General features: G+C 43.0%; 1 protein-coding gene and 1 long non-coding RNA gene across 3 annotated transcripts in view; one reads left to right on the top strand and one right to left on the bottom strand.

Annotated features, from left to right (window-relative positions):
* GNAL (G protein subunit alpha L) overlaps positions 1 to 21,256 on the top strand; it is a 150,242-nt gene that overhangs the window by 56,484 nt on the left and 72,502 nt on the right. The window lies entirely within an intron of this gene.
* On the bottom strand, positions 537 to 11,650 carry LOC122204278. Its single transcript, XR_006195583.1, has 3 exons — positions 11,437 to 11,650; positions 2,011 to 2,064; positions 537 to 759 (listed from the first exon to the last, which is right to left on the bottom strand). It is a non-coding gene; the product is annotated as an uncharacterized LOC122204278 (long non-coding RNA).

Below are 21,256 nucleotides of genomic sequence, written 5' to 3'. Positions count from 1 at the left end.
ATTTAGTGGGGGTAGGAACCATCGCCTCCTTGCTTGCCATGGCATTTGCCACAGAGTTCTGCTCCAAGATGTGTACTGTGGTCACCAAGGTAATTGCCGCACACTCAGCACTGTACTTAGGACTGTGAGTTATGCAAAGTTACGCAAAGATTGTAGCCGCAGGAAACCTACGACTTAGTGAAGAAACAAGACGTACGTACAGCAAGCTATGGTATGTGCTATAGAATTAATGAGCCACACAGTGTTGTATAATTTAATACTACCTCCTGCGGGATAGACTAGAAATTCTGTAGCCACTCAGAGAAGATTCCTAAGGACAGTAGGGCTCAGACCACAGGCTTCGAGTGGTGGGGCTACTTCCTGGGAGAATAGTGTTTTCATTAGCAGAGCAGCAAGAGCTACGGACCGAGTTGGGAAAAACCAGCCTAGCTGAAGTCAAGGTGGGTGTTGAAAGGAGATGGAGAGTTAGGGAGACAGGACAGAGGCTGCCAACCCAGCTGGAACACTTACTATTCATTTTATTAAAAAATCGGGCACACTGTGGATTTGGAACAAGGCTTCTGGGAGACGGAACAGAAGAACGCAGGAAGAGACATTGTCAGTCCACGGAATCACACGTGCACTCACTTGGTCAGGAAGCACACGCCCATCACAAAATCAGGATCCATCTGCCAGTGTAGCTCCTTCGTTGTCCTGATGGACAGTGGGAGCCATGAGCTTGGCTGGAGCCTAAGGTGAGCCCAGGGTCTACCGACTTGGCTTCATGGTGTTTAAAAAAAGGAAAGAATGTCATCTTTTAGCTTAAGTAGTGAAATCACAGTTGTGGCAGTCAATTTGTTACACATGCACATAATTATTTAGTGTTTAAAGAAGTATTAGTAGTCAAAACTATGTTCAGGCTAATTGTGTTTTTTTTCATTCTATAAAGCATGTAAAATGTAGGAAGAGAAAAGATAAACAGCCACTCATTTCCATTTGAACTTGCTTATCCCACATTGAAGTGAAATGAACCTTACCAAAATCTTGTTTATCCTACGTGTTTATCCACATACACATCTAACACACACACACACACACACACACACACACGCAGGCTGAATCATGCACAAAGTATTACGTAAGTTGTGAACATTGTTTTAAACATATTACACTTATGGGGCGCCTGGGTGGCTCAGTCAGTTAAGAATCTGGCTCTTGATTTCGACTCAGGTTATTATCCCAGGGTCATGGGATCGAGCCCCATGTCAGGCTCCATGCTGAACATGGAGCCTGCTTAAGATTCTCTCTCTCTCTCTCTCTCTCTCTCTCTCTCTCTCTCTCTCCCTCCCTCTGTTCTTCTCCCCCACTAATGCACACACCCTCTCTATATATATAAAATAAAATAAAATAAAATATTACACTTAGTGCAATGATAATTCTTCAAAAATATCTGAAAAGAATGAAAACTTTTCACGGCAAAAACTCCTTCTACAGTTCTCTCTGAAAAAGGAAAACAGACATTTTCTCCTTATTTTTTCCCCCTTTTATTATCATCCATCAGATAGGAGAGTGATGTTTGGTTTCAAAAAAGAGTTTTACCATCCATGATTCTTGATTGGGTTCTAGAACCATTTACACAATCTCAGTCAAATGAGTATTTGTAAAAAACAAAAATTGCTGCTTGAGTTTTCATTTTAATCAAAACTAATGTTAGCAGTTTTATGGAATTTTTACCAGGTTTCATTTGTTTTTATCCGTAGCAGCATATTCATTACCCTAAAGAATACCTTTAGCGAGAATACGACTGATTTGAGAAATTATTGGGAGAACCCTAACCCCTCTTTCTCAAGCTTCCTCTCCTTACCCAGTCTCCTCTAAATTTTTACATTATTTAAATGTTCGATTGCTTTGCATTTTAAATGATGACATATCATAACCAAGTACTCGTTTTTAAATTTCTTTAGGTTATTTAAAATAATTCTTAAAACGTTGTATTTTTATTTGTTTTGGTGAAACTATGTAATCACTTACCCAAGAAACTCAAAGGACATCAACTGGCATCTTTGTCTGCTTGAAGGAATTAAGCTGATAAAGATGATCATTGTTAAAAGTTATCTTTAATAAGTAGTACATCATATCATGTGAATTTCTCTCCTTTACTAGAAGATAATTATCTTTCAAATCACCCATTATCAGTTTTCTCTGAATAAGCGTTCAATACAGTTTTTCAAGAATGGTTACCTGGTATGTCAGGAACTGGGGTAAACACTGGAAATGCCAAGGTACATTTTTGTGTGTCCAGAAGGAGTTTAAATAAACAACTAGGACACGTTGAGGTATGTTGTCTATGCAGAGGAGGGTCGGATTGGCCTGTTAGGGAGCAGTTGGTGGCCCTGTCCCAGGGAAGGTGAGACCTGGACCAGACCGCAGAATGAACGAGTTTGGCAGGTAGACCAGGGATGGAGGGGAGTGGTGCCAGAGCACCTTGTACAAATCATGAAACATCCGCGGAGTCCTGCTCACAACAGGAATGGAGAAAGAGAGTCTAGACCTGCAGAAATATCCTGGTGAGATGTTCTTATAGTCATGGCTGTCTTGGAGCTGAGTTCTAGGTAATTCAACTGGAGACTTTTATACTTACTCCAGTGTAAGATTTTATAGTGTAAGGGTTATGGTAGAAATAAATAAAAACAACTGCACAGATAATAGAAAAGAATTACAAGAACTTCAGAAAATGTATGAGCTTCATTGAAAAGATTGCTTTAAATGGTCCAAGCTAATTTCACTGAGGATAAAGTTGAAACTACTTTGTATTTAAGCCAAATTATTTTTCATGAGACCAAGAAATTTGGGAGATTAACTCTTTCCAGGGTGTCTGTTTCCAGTACTTGCTCTGTACTCGGCACTACTCTTGTCCCAATAGATCATGGGTCATATGCAGTTGACTTCTTCACTTCATTTTGACCACACCTCCTTTTCTCTACTCCTTTTTTTTTTTTTTTTTACTATTTCTTTTTGAGAGAGAGAGACAGAAACAGAGCATGAGTGGGGGAGGTGTAGAGAGAGAGGGAGACACAGAAGGTGAAGCAAGCTCCAGGCTCTGAGCTGTCAGCACAGAGCCTGATGCAGGACTCAAACCCGTGAACCATGAGATCATGACCTGAGCTAAAGTCGGACGCTTAACCGACTGAACCACCCAGGCGCCCCATCCTTCTCTCCACTCTTATTTTGACTTCTTGATTCTTAGCATTTCAGCTGGAAGCGGACTTAAGTGTGTCTAGTCTAGCCTTAAGCGTGAACTTACTTTTATAGATGAGCAAGATGTGACAGCAGAACCTTAAGAGACTTGTCTAGGGTCTTCCAAATGTGTTGACCCAGAGGTCAAGCCAGGACTAGACACAGAGTCTCCTAATTCCTCATTTGCTTTTCATCTTATTGGCTTCATTATGTATGGTCCAGATCTACATTTATATAGAAGACTTGTATTACCTATTAGATTGAATAATAAGAAATTGCCAGTGGGACGACATCAAACTAAGAGGTTTTTACACAGAAAAGGAAACCATCGACAGAACAAAATATTTTGACGAAATGAAAAGGCAACTAACTGAATGGAAGAAGAGATTTGCAACTGATATCACTGATAAGGGGTTAATATCCAAAATATATAAAGAATTCACACAACTCAACACACAAAAAATTTTAATTAAAAAATAGAGGATGGGGTGCCTGGGTGGCTCAGTGGGTTGAGTGTCCAACTTTGGCTCAGGTCATGATCTCACAGTTTGTGGGTGCAAGCCCCATGTCGGGCTCTGTTCGGACAGCTCGGAGCCTGGAGCCTGCTTAAGATTCTGTGTCTCCCTCACTCTCTGCCCCTCCCCTACTTGTTCTCTCTCTCTCTCTCTCTCTCTCTCAAAAATAAATTAAAAAAAAAAAACTTAAAAAAAAATAGAGGATTTGAATAGACATGTCTCCAGAGACATCCAGATGGCCAAAAGACACATGTAAACATGCACAACAGCACTCATCATCAGGGGAATGGAAATCAAAACCACAAGGACATATCACCTCATACTTGTCTGAATGGCTATTACCAAAAAGACAAGAAATACCAGATGTTGTTGAGGATGTGGAGAAAAGGGAGCCCTCATATACTGTTCGTGGTAATGCAGACTGGTACAGCCACTATGGAAGGGGTATGGAGGGTCTTCAAAAAGTTAAAAATAGAACTACCCTATGATCTAGCAGTTCCACTTCTGAGTGTTTATCTGAAGAAAACAAAAACACTAATTTAAAAAGATACATGCACCACTGTGTTTATTGCAGCATTATATACAATAGCCAAGATACGGGAGCAACTTAAGTGTCCGTGAATAGATGAAAGGATAAACTATGGAATATTACTCAGCCATGAAAAGATGAGATCTTGCTCTTTGTGACAACATGGATGGATCTAGAGGGCAGCATTATGCTAATTGAAGTAAGTCAGAGAAAGACAAATATCATATAACTTCACTCACATGTGGAATCTAAAAAACAAAGCAAATAAACAAAACAAAAGAGAAACAGACTTATAGATACAAAGAACAAAATAGGAGAAGGGGGTTAAAATGTCCAGTTGTAAAATAAATAGGACAGATTATAGGAAGAGGGATTGCCAGTATGCGGCCATTTTTGACGTACAATATGCAGTTTCCTGTGGTTTAACCTTACGGATTGGGTGTCGCCGACCAGCCTTCAGTCCCTTATATGCCCAGGGCCCCGATGAGGGGCACCATCAGTGGCCAGGTTGCAGCAGGGCAAGGTTCTTTCCTAAGCCTTCCAAGGAGCCTGTGGGCCAAGAGGTGGCAAATCCTCCCGTCCCCCCTCCCCGTCGGTGTCCCTGTTTCCCCCGCCCTGATGCATTTGGTCAGCGCTGCCTCAGTGCTTATTTGGTCCACGTTACACATCCTTGGTGGCTAAGGATGTGACATGTTTGCTTGTTTACAGTCGTAACAGCGAGAACTTCAAGCAGTCAGTTTAAAGGATTTTGTGTGAAGTCACCCTGAAAGAGTCTCAGTACATGTTGGGGGTGGGAGATAAACAGGATGGTGTGCTCTGTGTAATCAGTCTCTGAACTTGTTCCCTTACTCAGCTTGGTATCCTTTCTTCAGGCTCTTTTTTTTTTTTTTTTCTTGAAAAGAAAGGAAGCAAAATTGCACCAGAAATCTAATTATAATAGCTCTACATATATAGTTCCATTAAAACAGGGGTGCCTGGGTAGCTCAGTCAGTTAAGCCTCCGACTTGGGCTCAGGTCATGCTCTCATGGCTCATAAGTTCGAGCCCCATGTCGGACTCTGTGTTGACGGTTCAGAGCCTGGAGCCTGCTTCAGATTCTGTGGCTCCCTTTCTCTCTGCCCCTCCCCCACTGCATGCGCGCGCGCGCGCGCGCGCGCGCGCGCGCTCTCTCTCTCTCAAAAAATAAACAAAAACTACAATTGTATGTGAGTCATTTTGGTGACTAGAGGAAACTCCTTAAATGTTATGGAGACTCTTGTCTTATCTCTGTCGTCTACTATATAACCTCGGGTGATTTAAATGACATTTCTGTGCTCAGTTTTCTCATCTTAAAATGGGGATAATAATAATAATAATGCCTACCTTGTGATGGAAATGAAATACACTAATGCATCTCAGTGCTTGCCACTGTGGCTGGCATCCTGCAAGCTTCCAACAGATGTTAGCTGTTATCTAATAGCCTTTCTGGTGGCATTTATTTGACGTTGCCAAGTGCTGAAGCTTTGGAAACTTCGCTTAGGGATTTTGCTGTCAGATACCTGTGCACCAGAAACACGCAGAGTACTGTTGTTCTCGGGGGGAGGTGGGGAGACGCTGCCCCCACTCTCTCCAGAGAGACAGTGCAGTGCTTGGGATCCTTGCTGAATTCCTGAGACCAGCAGGGCCCTCAGGAGCAGGGCGGTGGGAGCTGTCACCGACATGGGACAGCGCCCATGCACCCCCCCCCCCCCCCCCCCCCCCCCCCCCCCCCCCCCCCCCCCCCCCCCCCCCGTCAGATGCGTGCACTGCGCCCAGGCTGCACGGCACTTCTGGGAGCCGCCCCAGAGCCAGCGTGGCTCCCAATGAAGGGTCAGGCTGTGCTGTGTGCAGAGGACTGTCTTTCTTCTGTACCTTTCCAAGGCTTGGAGTTGTACGGGAAGAGCTAAAAATACTATATGCTGCAGAAAATGTTTTCATCTGGAGTAAATTATATAGTTTAGATGAAAATATAAGAAAAATCAAATTGGAATCTTAAAATGCATGATACCCAACCAAAAAAATTTTCTGCCCACTTTTCACTTTATTATATATATATATATATACACACACATATATATGCGTATATATATACATATATACATATATACACATATATATGTGTGTATATATATATATACGCATATATATGTGTGTGTATATATATATATATAAATATATATATATTTTAGTGATGTTGGTAACTTGAGTTGGTAGCAATGAAAATAACGAGTAACGCTCATGCAACTCTGCACGCCAAGTGCTGCCCTAGGTTGTGTGTCCACAGCAGCACTCTGGGGTGGCCGCTGCTCTCCCCACTTCACACATGAGGACACACAAGCACAGAAAAGCAGGTGACGTGCCCAGGGGGCCATGGAGCTGGTGGGCACGTGGTTCAGGTCAGGAACCCAGGGGGGTCTGACTCCAGAGCCTGTCGTGTCACCTTCCTGGGCTCAGGGACCGCTGGTCCACGTCACACGCTGAATCAGCCTGATTTCAGCCGCAGGGTGTGACTTGAGCAGGGTGTCCCTCATTTTGATCTTTGTTTTCAGAGTTGAGGTCGATGAAACTTGGTGACGCATTTGTACGTCTCAGAGAAGACGTAAGCAGTATATGAGCGGGGTCCTATATCTGACTACATGATAGTCTGTCTGGGGGTGGGCAGGGTCCCCCCAGCCGGGGCCATCGTTCACTTCCTCATCTGAGAGGTGACAGCTCTTCCCACAGCACAGGCCTGGCTGCTTTCTCTCGGGAGAGCCCAGTGCGTAGGCAGAGACCTCCTCCTGCATCTGCCCTTGACTGGGGCTTCTTTCCGGTTCTTGATCACTGAAGACGAACCTTCTGCCTTAAAGGAACCGCCTGTATCATTTCCCCACTCTGAGGGAGGGGAATAGCCAACTGCTGACACTCACGGTGATGGTGACGGTGGAGAGGGTGGCCAGGCTGGGTTTGCTCCAAGTCCCCATGGCTTAACCATCCTCACATGAAAACATCTTCAAGCCATTGGTTTGGGTATCGCTGAATACTTAGCTTTGCAGCACACACCATTCTGAGGTTGTACGTGGATTATCTCATTACACACACACACACACACACACACACACACACACACACACACACCTATGAGGTAGCCACCATTACAAACCCCGTGAAGTGGATGAGGGGGTTCAGTGGAATAACTGGCCCCACATCACATAGCTCATGCTTGGAGGGCTGCTACTTGCCTCTAAAGCCTGCACTCTAAGCCTTAACGTCCAAGAGTCTGTCTACGACCGAAACCCTAAGCCTGTATCAGATTGGAAATTAAGAAGGGGCACCTGGGTGGCTCTGTGGGTTGAGTGTCCGACTTCAGCTTAAATCATGATCTCATGGTTCATGAGTTCGAGCCCCACATTGGGCTCACTGCTGTCAGCTTCGGATCCTCTGTCTCCCGCTCCCTCTGCCCCCCTGCCCAAAATAAATAAACCTTAAAAAAAAAAAAAAAGTACTACAGGGGCGTGGGGGTGGCTCAGTCAGTTGAGTGTCCAACTTCAGTTCAGGTCATGATCTCGTGGTTTGTGGGTTCCAGCCCCGTGTGGGTTTCTGTGCTGACAGCTCAGAGCCTGGAGCCTGCTTTGGATTCTGTGTCTCCCTCTCTCTCTACCCCTCCCCTGCTCATGCTCCATCTCTCTCTCTCTCTCTCTCTCAAAAATAAATAAACGTTAAAAAAAAAAGTACTATGAGCAACTGGGAAAAAAAGACAGAAATGAGTAGAACATATGCATAAGAACTCAAAAAACAAATCCTCTGAGACATCCTATGTAGGAACAGATTCCCTTGGGTGTCACTTGTCTGTGTCAGATACAATAATTGATTGATACTCATAATCTATATCCTGAGTCTTTAAGAAGCAAGAAGTGAAACACCAGACTTTCAAGAAGGCAAGGATATATGGACCGCTTCAGAAAGATTTCTATCCAAAAGTCATTGATATGGGGAAAATATGTTTTGCTGAAAAAGTTAAACCCATGAGTATCTAGAAATCTTTGATTTGGATTGATAGGCTGTTTGGAATCTTGTTAACTGTTGGTTTTACCTAAGGTTTAACTGTCATAGTTAACGCCCAGAGAGGAGAGTCTGGATGGAAGTGACGTATAACCTATCCATCCGTTGTCATGGTCTAGTGATGTCTAAAAATCAACAGCTTTGGCTTCTAGAATTGCTCTTTGTTTATTAGAATCTTGTTTTTCAATACAGTTCTGTAGGATTCACATTTTTGCTGCTGTTTCATTAGCTACTTTTCTCGTTCTTAAATTCAGGTACCCACGTTGTTCTTTTGATTTCTCTAGCCACTCTTGTTTTGATTATACAAAATGTTATTTAGATAACAACCTTATTCTAATTAGCTCATTAGGAAAAAAAATTACATACTCTTGAGAAAAGAAGTTTTTTTTTATGTAAAGAGTATGTTAATGAAGAGAGGGTTCACATTTTTTAAAATTCTTTTAGTGTTTATTTATTTTTGAAACAGAGAGAGCGTGAGCGGGGGACGGGCAGATAGAGAGGGAAATACAGAATCCCAAGCAGGCTCCAGGCTCTGAGCTGGCAGCTCAGAGCCCAATGTGGGGCCCGAACTTGTGAACTGTGAGATCATGACCTGAGCCGAAGTCAGACGCTTAACCTACTGAGCCATGTAGACGCCTGGGGTTCAAATCTTATAAGAGCAACACTTTCTGGTGTGTTTAATAATAAGAGAGAACTCCTATGATAAGATTTTAAAACTTAGAAATACTACAATATTCTTTTCATCCTTTGGCTTTGTTGAAAACATTAAAGTAATTTTGTTGAGAATTTACTTTTCATCACTAAGACTTGTTACTGGATCATGGGCTGTAGGTTCCTTCACGGTTTGTCAAACTTCTTCACCTGTTATTCTGATAGTCACTTGTGCCTGCCAGGAGGGCACCCCAAACATGAAACCTCAAAAACAAGTAAATCATAAAAGCATAAAGGATGTATCAAAATAAAAAGCCATTTTGCTGGGGCGCCTGGGTGACTCAGTTAAGCATCCGACTCGATTTTAGCTCAGGTCCTGACTGTCATCACAGTCATGAGATAGAGCCCCAGGTCAGGCTGTATGCTGACAGCCCAGAGGCTGCTTGGGATGTTCTCTCTCTCTCTCTTTCTGTCTCTCAAAATAAATAAACAAAAAAATACTTTCAAAAAAATCCCTTTTACTTTTCCTCATCATTAGGAATCAGGAGGCCAAATGCATTTTTATTTACTCTTCTTTTCCCTTAATCCTCTTATAAAAACTCAGTTTATGATGTGCTTGTGTAAGTTCAGAGAATTCTGAAGAGTCAGAGATGAGAAGCAAGAATCCTGGGGAGGGGGTAGGATTTCCCCAAGTTCATGGCATGACTAACAGTGACAGCCCTTTCTTCTGGGATCAATATTCTTCCTAGTCGTGTGTCAGATGACACGGAATTAGTGAGAATTTCTCACTTTAAAGTACAATGAACCATACAGCTTAAAATCACACTCAATTCCCCATTATTCCAGCTGACCTACTTCAGGAGCTCGGTTCATCTGGCACCTTCTGTGTCTGTGAAGGCCTGGGCAACAGGTATTCAGACTGCTACTGTTTCATTTCATACTACTGTGTATTCAGAATACAGCAAATGATTTGTCACAAGACCTCTAAGAGAGGCATATAAACAAAGAGATCTATGAATCTAAGCAACGTGTTCATTTGAACGGTGCATTTGGAATGGGAAGGGCATGCTCACGAAAAGCGTCTTCAAATCCGAGTAAGAATGACGAGACGATAGAACAATGTGTTGCTCTGCCTGTAATATAATTAGCGTCTGGAAATTTTTCCCCCCCGCATCCCTCTCTTCAGTCTCTTCTTTGCAAGTTGCTGAATCAAAACCCAGTAGGTAAGCTGGACGGGCCCGTTTCCCTGTTGTGAAGGTTGCCAAGGATTTCAGCCTTCCCAGAAGAACAGGTGCTTCTGTGCTCACTGAGGGCTTCAGACACACATGCTCACTTAATGCTCACCACAACCCAGCAGGGGGGACTCTTGGTGTCCCGTCTTCTATAGACCAGGAGACTGCAGTGCAGGAAGGAGGGCCACACCACTAGTCAGTGGTGGGTTCAGGTCCAGAGCCTGTCTGCATATCTTCACACTGCTGCCTCTGGCCCCAGAATCAACACCTCCCTACCAGCTCGTCTGGTACCTGAGATTCCCATTTACTGGCTTGCTTCCCACAGATGCCGGTGTTGCCTCCAAACACGTTATTCAGGAAAGGACTGTCACCGCCACCCATGACGTAGATAACGGGGACTAGTGACTGTTGAGGCAGGGAAAAGAGCAGCTGTTTAGTTACCTGCCTTCGGAATGGAAAAGGTTTTCTTTTGACCCATCCTTGGGACAGATGAACATAGTTCAGTATCAAAGAAGAGTTGAATTCTCTGGAATGTCTGAACCCTGACCCATCTGTGGTTCTATAGACAAGGTTACTTTTGTGTCCACATTAAGTTCCGTTTATTTTCCCAGTAATTTTAATTTAGTTTCAGTTATTTCTTCAAAAATGCTGCTAACTGTAGACCGAGTGAGCATCCCCTAGATCGTTATGCCAATATTCAGAGCCTGGAGTCACATCTGCAGAGGCAGGGTGATGTGACAGAGAAGCTCTGTAGGAGGGGGCTTGGCTTCTCCTCCCCTCAGTGAGTACAAGCAAAACATCACTCAATATCTGGGGGTATTGTCGCATCATCTGTAAAAATGGATGCCAAGCAAGGTGATCCCTGAAAGGCCGGTTCAGCTCTAAGAACCAGTAGAATTATGACAACGATACTATTTAAGCAATGCAATAGGAACACTGGTGAAAATTCATAGAGAAAGTAAAAATCCCTTTTCTCAAGAACCTATTTTTATCAGTTGCCATCATGAATCGGGAGACACACTGACTGTTGACTATGGAAAGAACTAGAAACAGTGTGTAGATGTCGCAGAGGGACCTGTTCTTCCTAGCCCAGTAACCGTGGCATTGGTTGGTGGCACAGAGACAAACACACTTTGGGTTGGAGAATGACGTCTCATGCTGTTGCCAAATGTAGGGCAAAAGATTACAAGCAATCGTTATGATGGAAGCAACTTTCTTGTTTACCAAATCTGTACCTTTAGTAGTTTGCCATTAGTAGTTTGCCATCCTCAGTTTATATTATTAGGTCTCTTCAAGTTTCAAGTATGTGGTATCCTTATTATGACCCATCACTGCCCTTGACAGATAGAGAGTGAGATTTCTTGGTGGACACTGGCTGGAATAAGTCCTCTGATGAAGTGCCACTCTTACACAGAGCGACCTGCTGACAGGAGCTTGTGTGGCAGGGGCTCCACCTCCTGTAACAGCATAAGAGGGGGAAATGACCTGGAATCACAGAGCATTCTTTCAGTTCATTGTGACCTACCTCCAGCTATTCTGTAGCTAATAGTCACTCAGGTTTTTTATAGGAGCAAAAATGCAGGTAGATGAAAAGGGAAGTGTGGGAATGACCGGATCATTCACTCATTCAAGTAGAATTTCCAGAGGTCAAGTCTAGGATGGCCTGGAAACTGGATATCACAGTCCCTGCCCTGAAGGACAGTGCATCGGCCAAACTTTTACTGAAAGTCAGCCATTTTCACTTGAATACGCCTGCAGTTTTATTCATTTCCCTGCATCCTACTGGAAAAATTTAATTGTGCAGTCAGGAACAGAGATCAAGGGGCAAAGTGTCAACCAGGCGTTCTTTTTCCACTCACTTGAAGGATTCTTCGGCTTACTGCATTTCAACGGCTTTCACGTTGAGAAAGGCCTTCAATAAATATGTCGTTGTGGGAATACATACACCATTAGAACATTGATCGTTGGCTCACTTTGTGCCTTTTTACAGTGTTTGGTTGTGTAGTTTTTTTCTTTCTTAGAGTCTCAGGTGGTTTGTGTTACCTTTTTGGTTGTACTATAAAAAGATCTCTGTAATCAGTTTCTATTCTCAATTTTTCTAACTTCTTTTCATGTGCTGTTACATAAAATTATTCAGTAGGGACTCGAAACCAGTCCCTGAGGTTGAGGGAATTTTCCGTCATCACATTCCTGCTCTCTTATCCAGAAGTTTAGCCTTGTGTACTGTTTTTACATATGTGAATCCTGATACATAGGCCTTCTTTTAGAGCGCATATCTAAAATTTCTTATTATGCCCCTTCTACCTAGAAAAGAATAAGTTTTGTCAAGTTGAAGATGTGCTAACTCTGGATCTTTAAATATTTCAAGGTCTTCAAAAAAATAAATTCTTGTGGTTATGTTGCAGGAAACTCCTTAGCTCCTTTTTTTAAGTTTATTTATTTATTTTGAGAGAGAAAGTGCATGTAAGTGGGGAAGGGACGGGGGGGGGGGGGGGAGAGGGAGAATCCCAAGCAAGCTCCGCACTGTCAGCACCAAGCGCTAGGCGGGGCTCAAACCCACAAATCGTGAGATCATGATTTGAGCCAAAGCCAAGAGTTGGACACTTAACCAACTGAGCCACCCAGGCACCTCAAGGAAGCTTTAGCTCCTTAAAATAAAAATATTCTAGCTATATGGAAGATGAATGTCTTGTCTAAACAGTTTTTCAAAATTATTCCAATCAACCCCAGTGAAGTGTGGTACAGTGAACCCAAGATTAAAAAGACTGGAGTCAGTTCTTGGCCAGACACAGTCTCTCAGCCAACTTGCCTTTGAATTTTCCAATCTGTACGATGGGGATAGTCATACCTACTTCATGGAGTTGTGCTGGGAAATGAATTAGATCTCATGCATGAAAAAGCTTGGTAAGTTAAACATACACACGCAAACACACACACACACACACACACACACACACACTAGTTGTAAATTATTATTATATAGATGTTATTACTGTTGGCTAAGTTCAAATGCCAGCACCAGAAAGGGACTTGAATTACAATAAAAATTAGCAGGAAACACAAAGACGTATACAATCCTGACAACTCCATGCCAAACCCGGAAGACCTAACTAAGCCTCACCAAGGTATGAATGACTGATAACAGACTACTAACGTGTTACCTCTACCAGGTATCTTTGCATTTTAACCAACTCAGAGCCCGTGGTACTGGAGCGATAGTCTACAAGTTAAATTTTAAATATCAACCGATAGGGGCGCCTGGGTGGCTCAGTCGGTTAAGCATCCTACTTTGGCTCAGGTCATGATCTCACGGTCCATTAGTTCGAGCCCCGCGTCGGGGTCTGTGCTGACAGCTCAGAGCCTGGAGCCTGCTTTGGATTCTGTGTCTCCCTCTCTCTCTGCCCCTCCCCTGCTCATGCTCTGTCTCTATCTCAAAAATAAATAAAACATTAAAAAGAAATTTTTTTAATAAAAAAAAAATAAATATCAACCAGTAAATGACAGAAACTTATGAGTGATCTTTACGGCTGTTTCAAATGAAGACTTTGGGTTGGGAGTGTGGTTTGGCTGTGACTCCTGTCACCCCACTGATCCCCAGGGTTGATATGACTGATCACACTGGCTAAGGGGTGTCCCTTTCCTTCCTCACTGCTCCATGCACGTCCCTACTTATCACAGAGGACAACCTTCTCCCACAGAGGAGGACCATTCGTTGGTCAAGGATGTACAAGCATCCGTGTTCCTCTGCTAGAACCTCCAAATAAGTTCTCAAAGTAAGACTTCCAGTGTAGGGAAAAGGTCTTTTATTTTGCCTTACTGACATTTACTCTTATATGCATCTTTTCAACATGCCATACCTGTGGTCCTTACAAATAAAACATTCTCTGTCTTATACATTAAAAAATGGACTTAGAAGGGCACCTGGGTGGCTCTGTCAGTTAAGCATCTGACTCTTGATCTCGGCTCATGGTCATGATCTCATGGTTCATGGGTTCGAGCCCCACATCGGGCTCTGTGCTAACAGTGTGAAGCCTGCTTGGGATTCTTTCTCTCCCTCTCTCTCTCCCCCACCCCCAGTCTTTCGGTCTCTCAAAATAAATAAACTTAAAAAATAAAAAATAAATTTAAAAAATTGGACTTAGAGGGGTGCCTGAGTGACTCAGTCAGTTAAGTGTCCAATTTTAGCTCAGGTCATGACCTCACAGCTTGTGAGTTCAAGCCTGGCATCAGGCTCTGTGCTGACAGCTCAGAGCCTGGAGCCTGCTTCGGATTCTGTGTCTCCCTCTGTCTCTGCCCCTTCCCTGCTCACTCTCTCAGAAATAAACACATTAAAAAAATTATTTCAAAAATGTAGAATTCTGAGGTTGCCATGTATCTTATAATCGATATGCACATTTAATGTGATAGCATTCTTCTCCCATACTCCCCCATACCCTCAAAAGTCTATTATTAAAACAGTAGAACCTCAAGAATGGAGAAAATACAGCATTTTGTGAAAAATTAAACATCAGATTGCTTTGAAAAAAGAGAAGAGCAGTCGTAAACATTTCCTTGGCTAATTGCATAATTCTTTAAAAAAACATCATTTTACATAATGTACAAATTACAGAGTTCTTTGAAGATAAATTTTGTCTTTTGTGAGGATGGTAAAGTACTTTGTGATTTATATATAATTTATATTTTATATATATAAAGTGATTTGTATGTGTTATATTTGTAATTAAAGGGACTGAAAAGCTTTATTTGGTAAGTAACATGGATAGGAAATTATGAATTGGACACAGTAGAATCGTCAAACTCCTGGGTCTTTGTTTATTTTGCCATTTTTAAGGAAAATCTAAGAAATACTGCTGCCAGAAGGGCAAGGATTACAGTGGATTTCAAAGTTAAATTTGTTTTAATAAATAAATGTTAGCATTAGAAATGTGTAACAGGAAACATGTTTCAACATGTTATTCTTCAGAATAAATAGTGGTACTGTTAATCAGAACAAAAGACTGGAAATAACCAAATGCCCAGTAATAGGACGATGGATACATAATATGAGGAATAGCCATACAATGAAGTATGCAGCAGCTGAAATGAATGAATTACACCCATACCATAGCAGATGGATGGATCTCTGTATCTTAATGTTGAATGAAAAACTACAGTGTTGAAAGGTGATATATAATACAATACCCTTCTGTAAAGTTCAAAAATAAGCAAAATTAAATATCATATTGTTTCAGTATGCATATATTTGTGCTGAACTTTTTTAAAAGAGGAGAGAATGGTCATCACACTATTCAGGGTAGTGGAGAGGAGGCAGAGAAAGGGCATTTGGATGAGCACCTGGGTGAATGTCCATTATTGATCATGCCTAGTGTGGGGGAAGAGAGGGTGTTCATGGTGTTCACTGTATTATTTAACAAATAGATAATAAGATAAAAGAAGACCAGGTGAGAACTAACGATGACCTTGTGTCATTAGCCAGTGCTATTCACCTGCAGTCCGCATTAAAAAGAAATTCGAGTTTTCTTCATTCATTGACATACATTCTTCTTTGTGTCATGCCCCATCTTAAAGGAAGATTTTACATAGATGATATGGAAGGGTCTAGGTGAGCATACTGCACAAGAAAAAGAGTCATAAATCTGGGGAATTTTATTTGAGATCTGGATTTATTGTCACAGATGGCAGTGCTTTCAGATTCGCTGGCACAGTTACAGAGGGTATTACCTTCATGAAAACAGACTCCAATTATGGAGAAGATGTGGTACAAAAATCGATGCTTGTAAAAGTAATTAACTATCATTGTGTAAATTTCATATCGCTTTCTATCAGTCATGCTTGCACTTAATCAGACTCCAGTTCCAGAGATGGATGCCTCTTCTATTTATTTTTTATTATCAATATAATCCAAATTCTTTTAAAGGTAATTTAAAATTTCAACATTCAACACAAAGGGGGGTGGAGAGAAGGCTGCTCCCTGGAGCCAGGCTGCCTAAGTTTGGAGTCCAGCTCTGCCCTTCCCAGGGGAGCACCTCAGTATGCCTCAGTCTTTTCCTTTCAAAAATGGGTCCTACCTCACAGAGTTGTAGTGAGGATTAAATGAGTTAATATACATGAAAGATTGGGCTCAGTGTTTACACATTGTAAGTACTCCATATTCGCCATGCAGAAAAAAAAAAAATTTTAAATCAGACTTTTCATGTTATATGTTTGCAAAGCCAAGATATTCTGCTGAGCTCACAGTGACTGCATCGTTACATGGAACTGTGGCCAGCACGTTTTTAATGAATGCATTCTCTAGACCCGCACTGAACAAATACAGAAAATGGAAATACCATGTGAATGACACGTGACAACCACATATGTAATTTTACATTTTCTAGTAGCCGTACTGGTCCAATGCCAAAAGGAACAAGTGAAATTTAATAATATATTTTACTTCACACAGTACATCCAAAAGACTGCTTCAGTGTGTAATTTTTAGAAATTATGGAGATATTTTAGAATCTTTTTGTGTAATCAGTCTTCAAAATCCAGTGTGTATGTTAATGTACAGCACACCTCAGTTTGAGCAAGCCACAGATGAGGTGCTCAAAAGCCACCTGTCAGTAGTGGCTATAGGCAGGGCTGATCCAGAGGATGTGGGCAAGGAGACTAATGATTTCTTCTTAACTAGCCTCAGCATTAACGTTACTGACACACACGGGGTCAGGTGGGAAGACCATTTGCGGCTGTTCGTGTGCTTCTCCAAACCCCACTGCACCTTTAGAAGGTGGAGGCTGTCGTGAAGGGAGACCCATCTTGGGTGGTGTTCACTAAGGAGTGGGCACAGCCTGGCCCTGGTAGCCATGCGTCCTCCTTTGCCCTCCAAGTGCTGACAAGAACATCTTACTCTTTTTTTTTTATTTTATTAATATTTTACTTATATTGAGTGAGGGGGGTAGGGCAGACAGAGAGGGAGACACAGAATCTGAAGCAGGCTCCATCCAGGCTCTGAGCTGTCAGCACAGAGTCCAATGTGGCACTCGAACCCACGAACCGTGAGATCATGACCTGAGCCGAAGTCAGACACTCAACCCACTGAGCCACCCAGGCACCCCTGAACCTCTTACTCTTGTAGAACCTTCTCTGTGACACTTTTCTGTCTTTAGGTCCATGGGTGAGGTGTCCAGCCAAATGGACGTGACCCCTTAATCCAGCTGACTGCTTCTAAATCTCCTATGCCAATACCATGGCCTGACATTGGGACTAAATCCAACCACCTGGCCCTTTTCCACATTGATGGGCGGTGTTGCTGACAGCCTTGTTCTCTGTGTACAGGTGTAACCGTGCCACCTTAGTTACTGAAAGCTGTAGTAAGCCTAATACTGTGCTCTCTCAATGTATTCTTGATGCCTTTGCTTACAAAGAGCCACAGGATTATGTATGGCTAGAGATTGTGGAGTTTTGTTCTTTCCATTTTTCTTTTGTGCATGCACTTATTAGGGCATTTGGTAATTCACTGGTAACATACAGATTAGCATGTTACTTCTGAGACAAGAAATTGGATTCCGGTCTGTGCGTTTAAAATGACTGCGTTATGAATCTGAATGGGATGCACGAGGGAGAAAAATAAATCTTTTGCAGCCTCAGTGGAATGGGGAGAGAAAATAAGTCAGTACCTGATTTCTGAGCCTTAAAGGAACTCATTGTGCGTGTTCTGTTTAATTCTGAGGCAGCTGTGCGGGCCTGGGTGTCCTGTACGTGAGGGAGTCAGAAAAGTGGGAGGAAATAATATGATTCACGGTGTACAGAGAAGTCAGGTTTAGAAAAAGGGAATAAACAAGAGGCATTACTCAGTCACTACTATTTAAAACTGAGAACCAGAAGACAATTAGCACAATAGTGTTTGAGGAGAGAAAGTTCTAGATATTGTAGCATTTTTAGTTCCTCCAAAGTCTGGAATTACTGTGATTCATACTCTTTGTCAAGCCCCACGCTCAGGTCCCGTCTCTTCTCAGCCATTTGAAATTTCTTCCCCTGCTTCAATCCAGAGAAGTATGCTAGACGGGGTTTTGTGAGATTTGCCCCAGTGGAATTTGGAAATTAAGTCCAGAAAGCTGAGAGGTGAAAAGGTCCGTGGAAGCCGACGCGAAGCTTATGCAGGTGCACCCGGCTTCTGCCCATTCACGTGGTTCCAGCCCCTAGTGATCCTCTAGAGGCGGGGGGTGGGGGGGATTGGGGGGGGGGGGTTGTCCATACAGCAGATGGAAGTAGGAATGCTCCATAGTAAGTAGGAATGCCTCGACCCTCCCAACAAGTACAACAAATGGAAAATATAAAGGTCTAACAGTTAGAAGAAACAGGATGCGGGGCCACTCTGGAATTGTCAGCGCCAGTGCCCAGGAGCACTCCTCCCCGCAGCCCGGGCGCCGTGCGGGCCAGCAAGGACCGACCCGGTGCGGCCATGACTCTTCAAGAACTGTCGTCCAGGGAGCGCCCCATCCAGCCTTTCTAAGGGTTTTGTCTTTTCCCTCCCTAGCCTATAATCGATTCTCTTAGGTAAGAGAAGTCAGTGCCAGGGAATTTAAAAGCGAACTGCATTGTTTTAGTTTTGTGTTTTTGCCACACGTCTTTCCTAAATTGGGTCCAAGCTGGTGTACGTGAGGCCCTAAGGGGTCATTCTGACCAGAGCCCTCGTTTCGTTCCCTGCCTCCAGCGAAATGCCAGAGATTGCCTCGGCTCTGAATGGGTTACAGCGCCAGCTCAGCTCTGTGTCAAGCTGTTATTGAAGGTCTTTAAAGATTTCCACCCACCTTCCTCCCACTCTCCTGGCAAATGAAAGACATTTGAATTCCTCTCCCAAGGGAGGAAATTATGAAAGTGAAAGAAAAATGGCTGTTCCCTGTTCTCAAAAGGAGAGAGAAGAAAAGTGGGTTCTGCCCCTCCTTTATTATTCCTCACCCGTGAAGGATGTGATCAGAAGCAGGGTGAAGAATTCTGGCTCTCAGAAATCAGGAGAAGGGGAAGTTTATCTCATCCTTTTGTGTGCTTATTCCAGCTTACAATTCAGAGTCTGAAAATGCAGGACATGCTCTAATACAGAGTACGTGCTCGCCCTGGAGGGGGTGTCCATTCTGGAGGGCTTATGGTCCCAGAGGGCAGTTTACTCCAAGACCCCAAATTACTGAAATACAGAGAAAAATGTGTAAAGGGAACAGAAACTCGGTTGATTTTTCCTATCCCACTGAGCACTAGAACTTCCGCTGAAAAGAAATCTATTTTGGGGGTCAGCTCTGAATGTGAAGTAGTGTTTGGTAAGGATTCTTGCCATGTGACTAAGGAAGTGTAGTGGATAGATTTTCACAAGTCCATTTAAATCTTTTTGGACTTTTCAGAACATCATTTCTGAATTTCTCTGTTCATTCAACTCACTAACTCACTTTTGTGCATACCAGGCTAACGAAACTATACAACGTATGTTCATTTCACTCCGCCAGTGTTCAAGAAGTTGGGTTAGGGGCTTTGAGGGGTATGGAAAAGATTTTTTATATAAGCTCTGCTCTCATTGAGGAGGGCACTTGTTGGGATGAGCACTGGGTGTTGTATGGAAACCAGTTTGACAAATTGTATCTTTTAAAACACTGAATAAATAAATAAATAAATAAATAAGCCCTGTTCTAGAGCTTATGGTCTAATAAGGAAGATAAGACTGATATTCATGGGAAGCTAAAGACCAAGAGATCATGGCATTTAACAAAGTCCTCGTTTAGAATTGTCTCTACTTCCTATGACCAAATAGAAAGGAAAGTAAGAATCTGACGATGGCAAAAGTCTGTTCTGGACAAACTTCAAAACAGCGCATTTACAGGTCTGTGATGTATAGATATTAGAAGTCTCTGCTAATAACACATCACTTGTTTGGCAACCATTCTTGTGCCCGGAGGCAACGATCTGATGTTCAGAAAGATGGTCTGAAGCTGTTCTCAACATTTACAGCATCATCTAATTTTATCATTAGTGACTTTTTGCAACATTGACATAAGACATAAAATCTAGAACACTCCAGACTTTGGCATCATCTGACAGCCATCCCTTAGCTCATAAACTTTCATCCTGATTGGATGATTTCCTGTATTTGAGATCTGTCGGCCTTGGTGAATTTTACTTACCTCATGAGGTTTTCATGTCTATCTAGGGAATATCCACTTAATAGCATCCTGGGCAACCTGCACCAGACTGGCCTGATAATAAAGGCACAGAGTGCGTTTTAGCTCCTGGTCTTATTGACATTGCCAATTTCCCACTTTCTTCTGCAACTTTTTCTTTTCCTTCTGTCCCCATCAAATTAATCCTTGATCACACCTGGAGCCACTCCCATATTCAGGCCTTTGAGATCTTGGAGAGTCCGGAGAACTTCTCAGCCACGCGGTCAGTGCATTCTTCCCAAAGCAGGCCGCACTCCAAAGTCATCTGGGGAGCTTTTAAACCAGGATTCCCAAGCTGCCCTCTGAGATTTTGATTGAGGAATTCTTGGGGGAAGGTTCGAGGAACCTATTTTAAAAGCTCAGCGATGTTCAGTGGATGTGCAGGAACTGTCTAGTCACGTGATGAGTAGTCACTGGTGCGGGTTGCCCTGCTTTCTCTGCAGGGACCGTTCACGGTCACAGTAAGAACCGCACTTGCCCACAGCTCTTTTTGTGTTTACAATTCAGAACAAATCTTGACTCACTAAAAGTCATCAACAGCATTTTTGCTAAAGCAGAATGTATATGGTAAAGTAAATGCTCAGGATTGGTTACAAAGAAGGCTTGAAGCCACAGTGGCTCCACCAGCCCTGTGTCAGTTGGGGCACCTGCCCCACCTCTTGCTGGCCTCCAGTGTGGGGACAGGACCTGGGCCTTTTTCCACCTGTTCTTTCACTCCCCACCCAGCCAGGCCTGCCAGACACAGGGGACGGCTGGCGCGGGGTTTGGTGGGAAGCTCCCAGCTGCAGGCACAGGGCTGGGCTAATGCTACGGAGTGCCAAGAAGTCAGCCAAGGCTAGCCCCAGGCAGAACGATGGAGCCCGTGGAAAATGGC

Source organism: Panthera leo, chromosome D3 (assembly GCF_018350215.1).
Source record: "Panthera leo isolate Ple1 chromosome D3, P.leo_Ple1_pat1.1, whole genome shotgun sequence".
NCBI lineage: Eukaryota > Metazoa > Chordata > Mammalia > Carnivora > Felidae > Panthera > Panthera leo.
The sequence above is the reverse complement of the archived record's forward strand: the minus strand, read 5'-3'. Positions and strand labels throughout refer to the sequence as shown.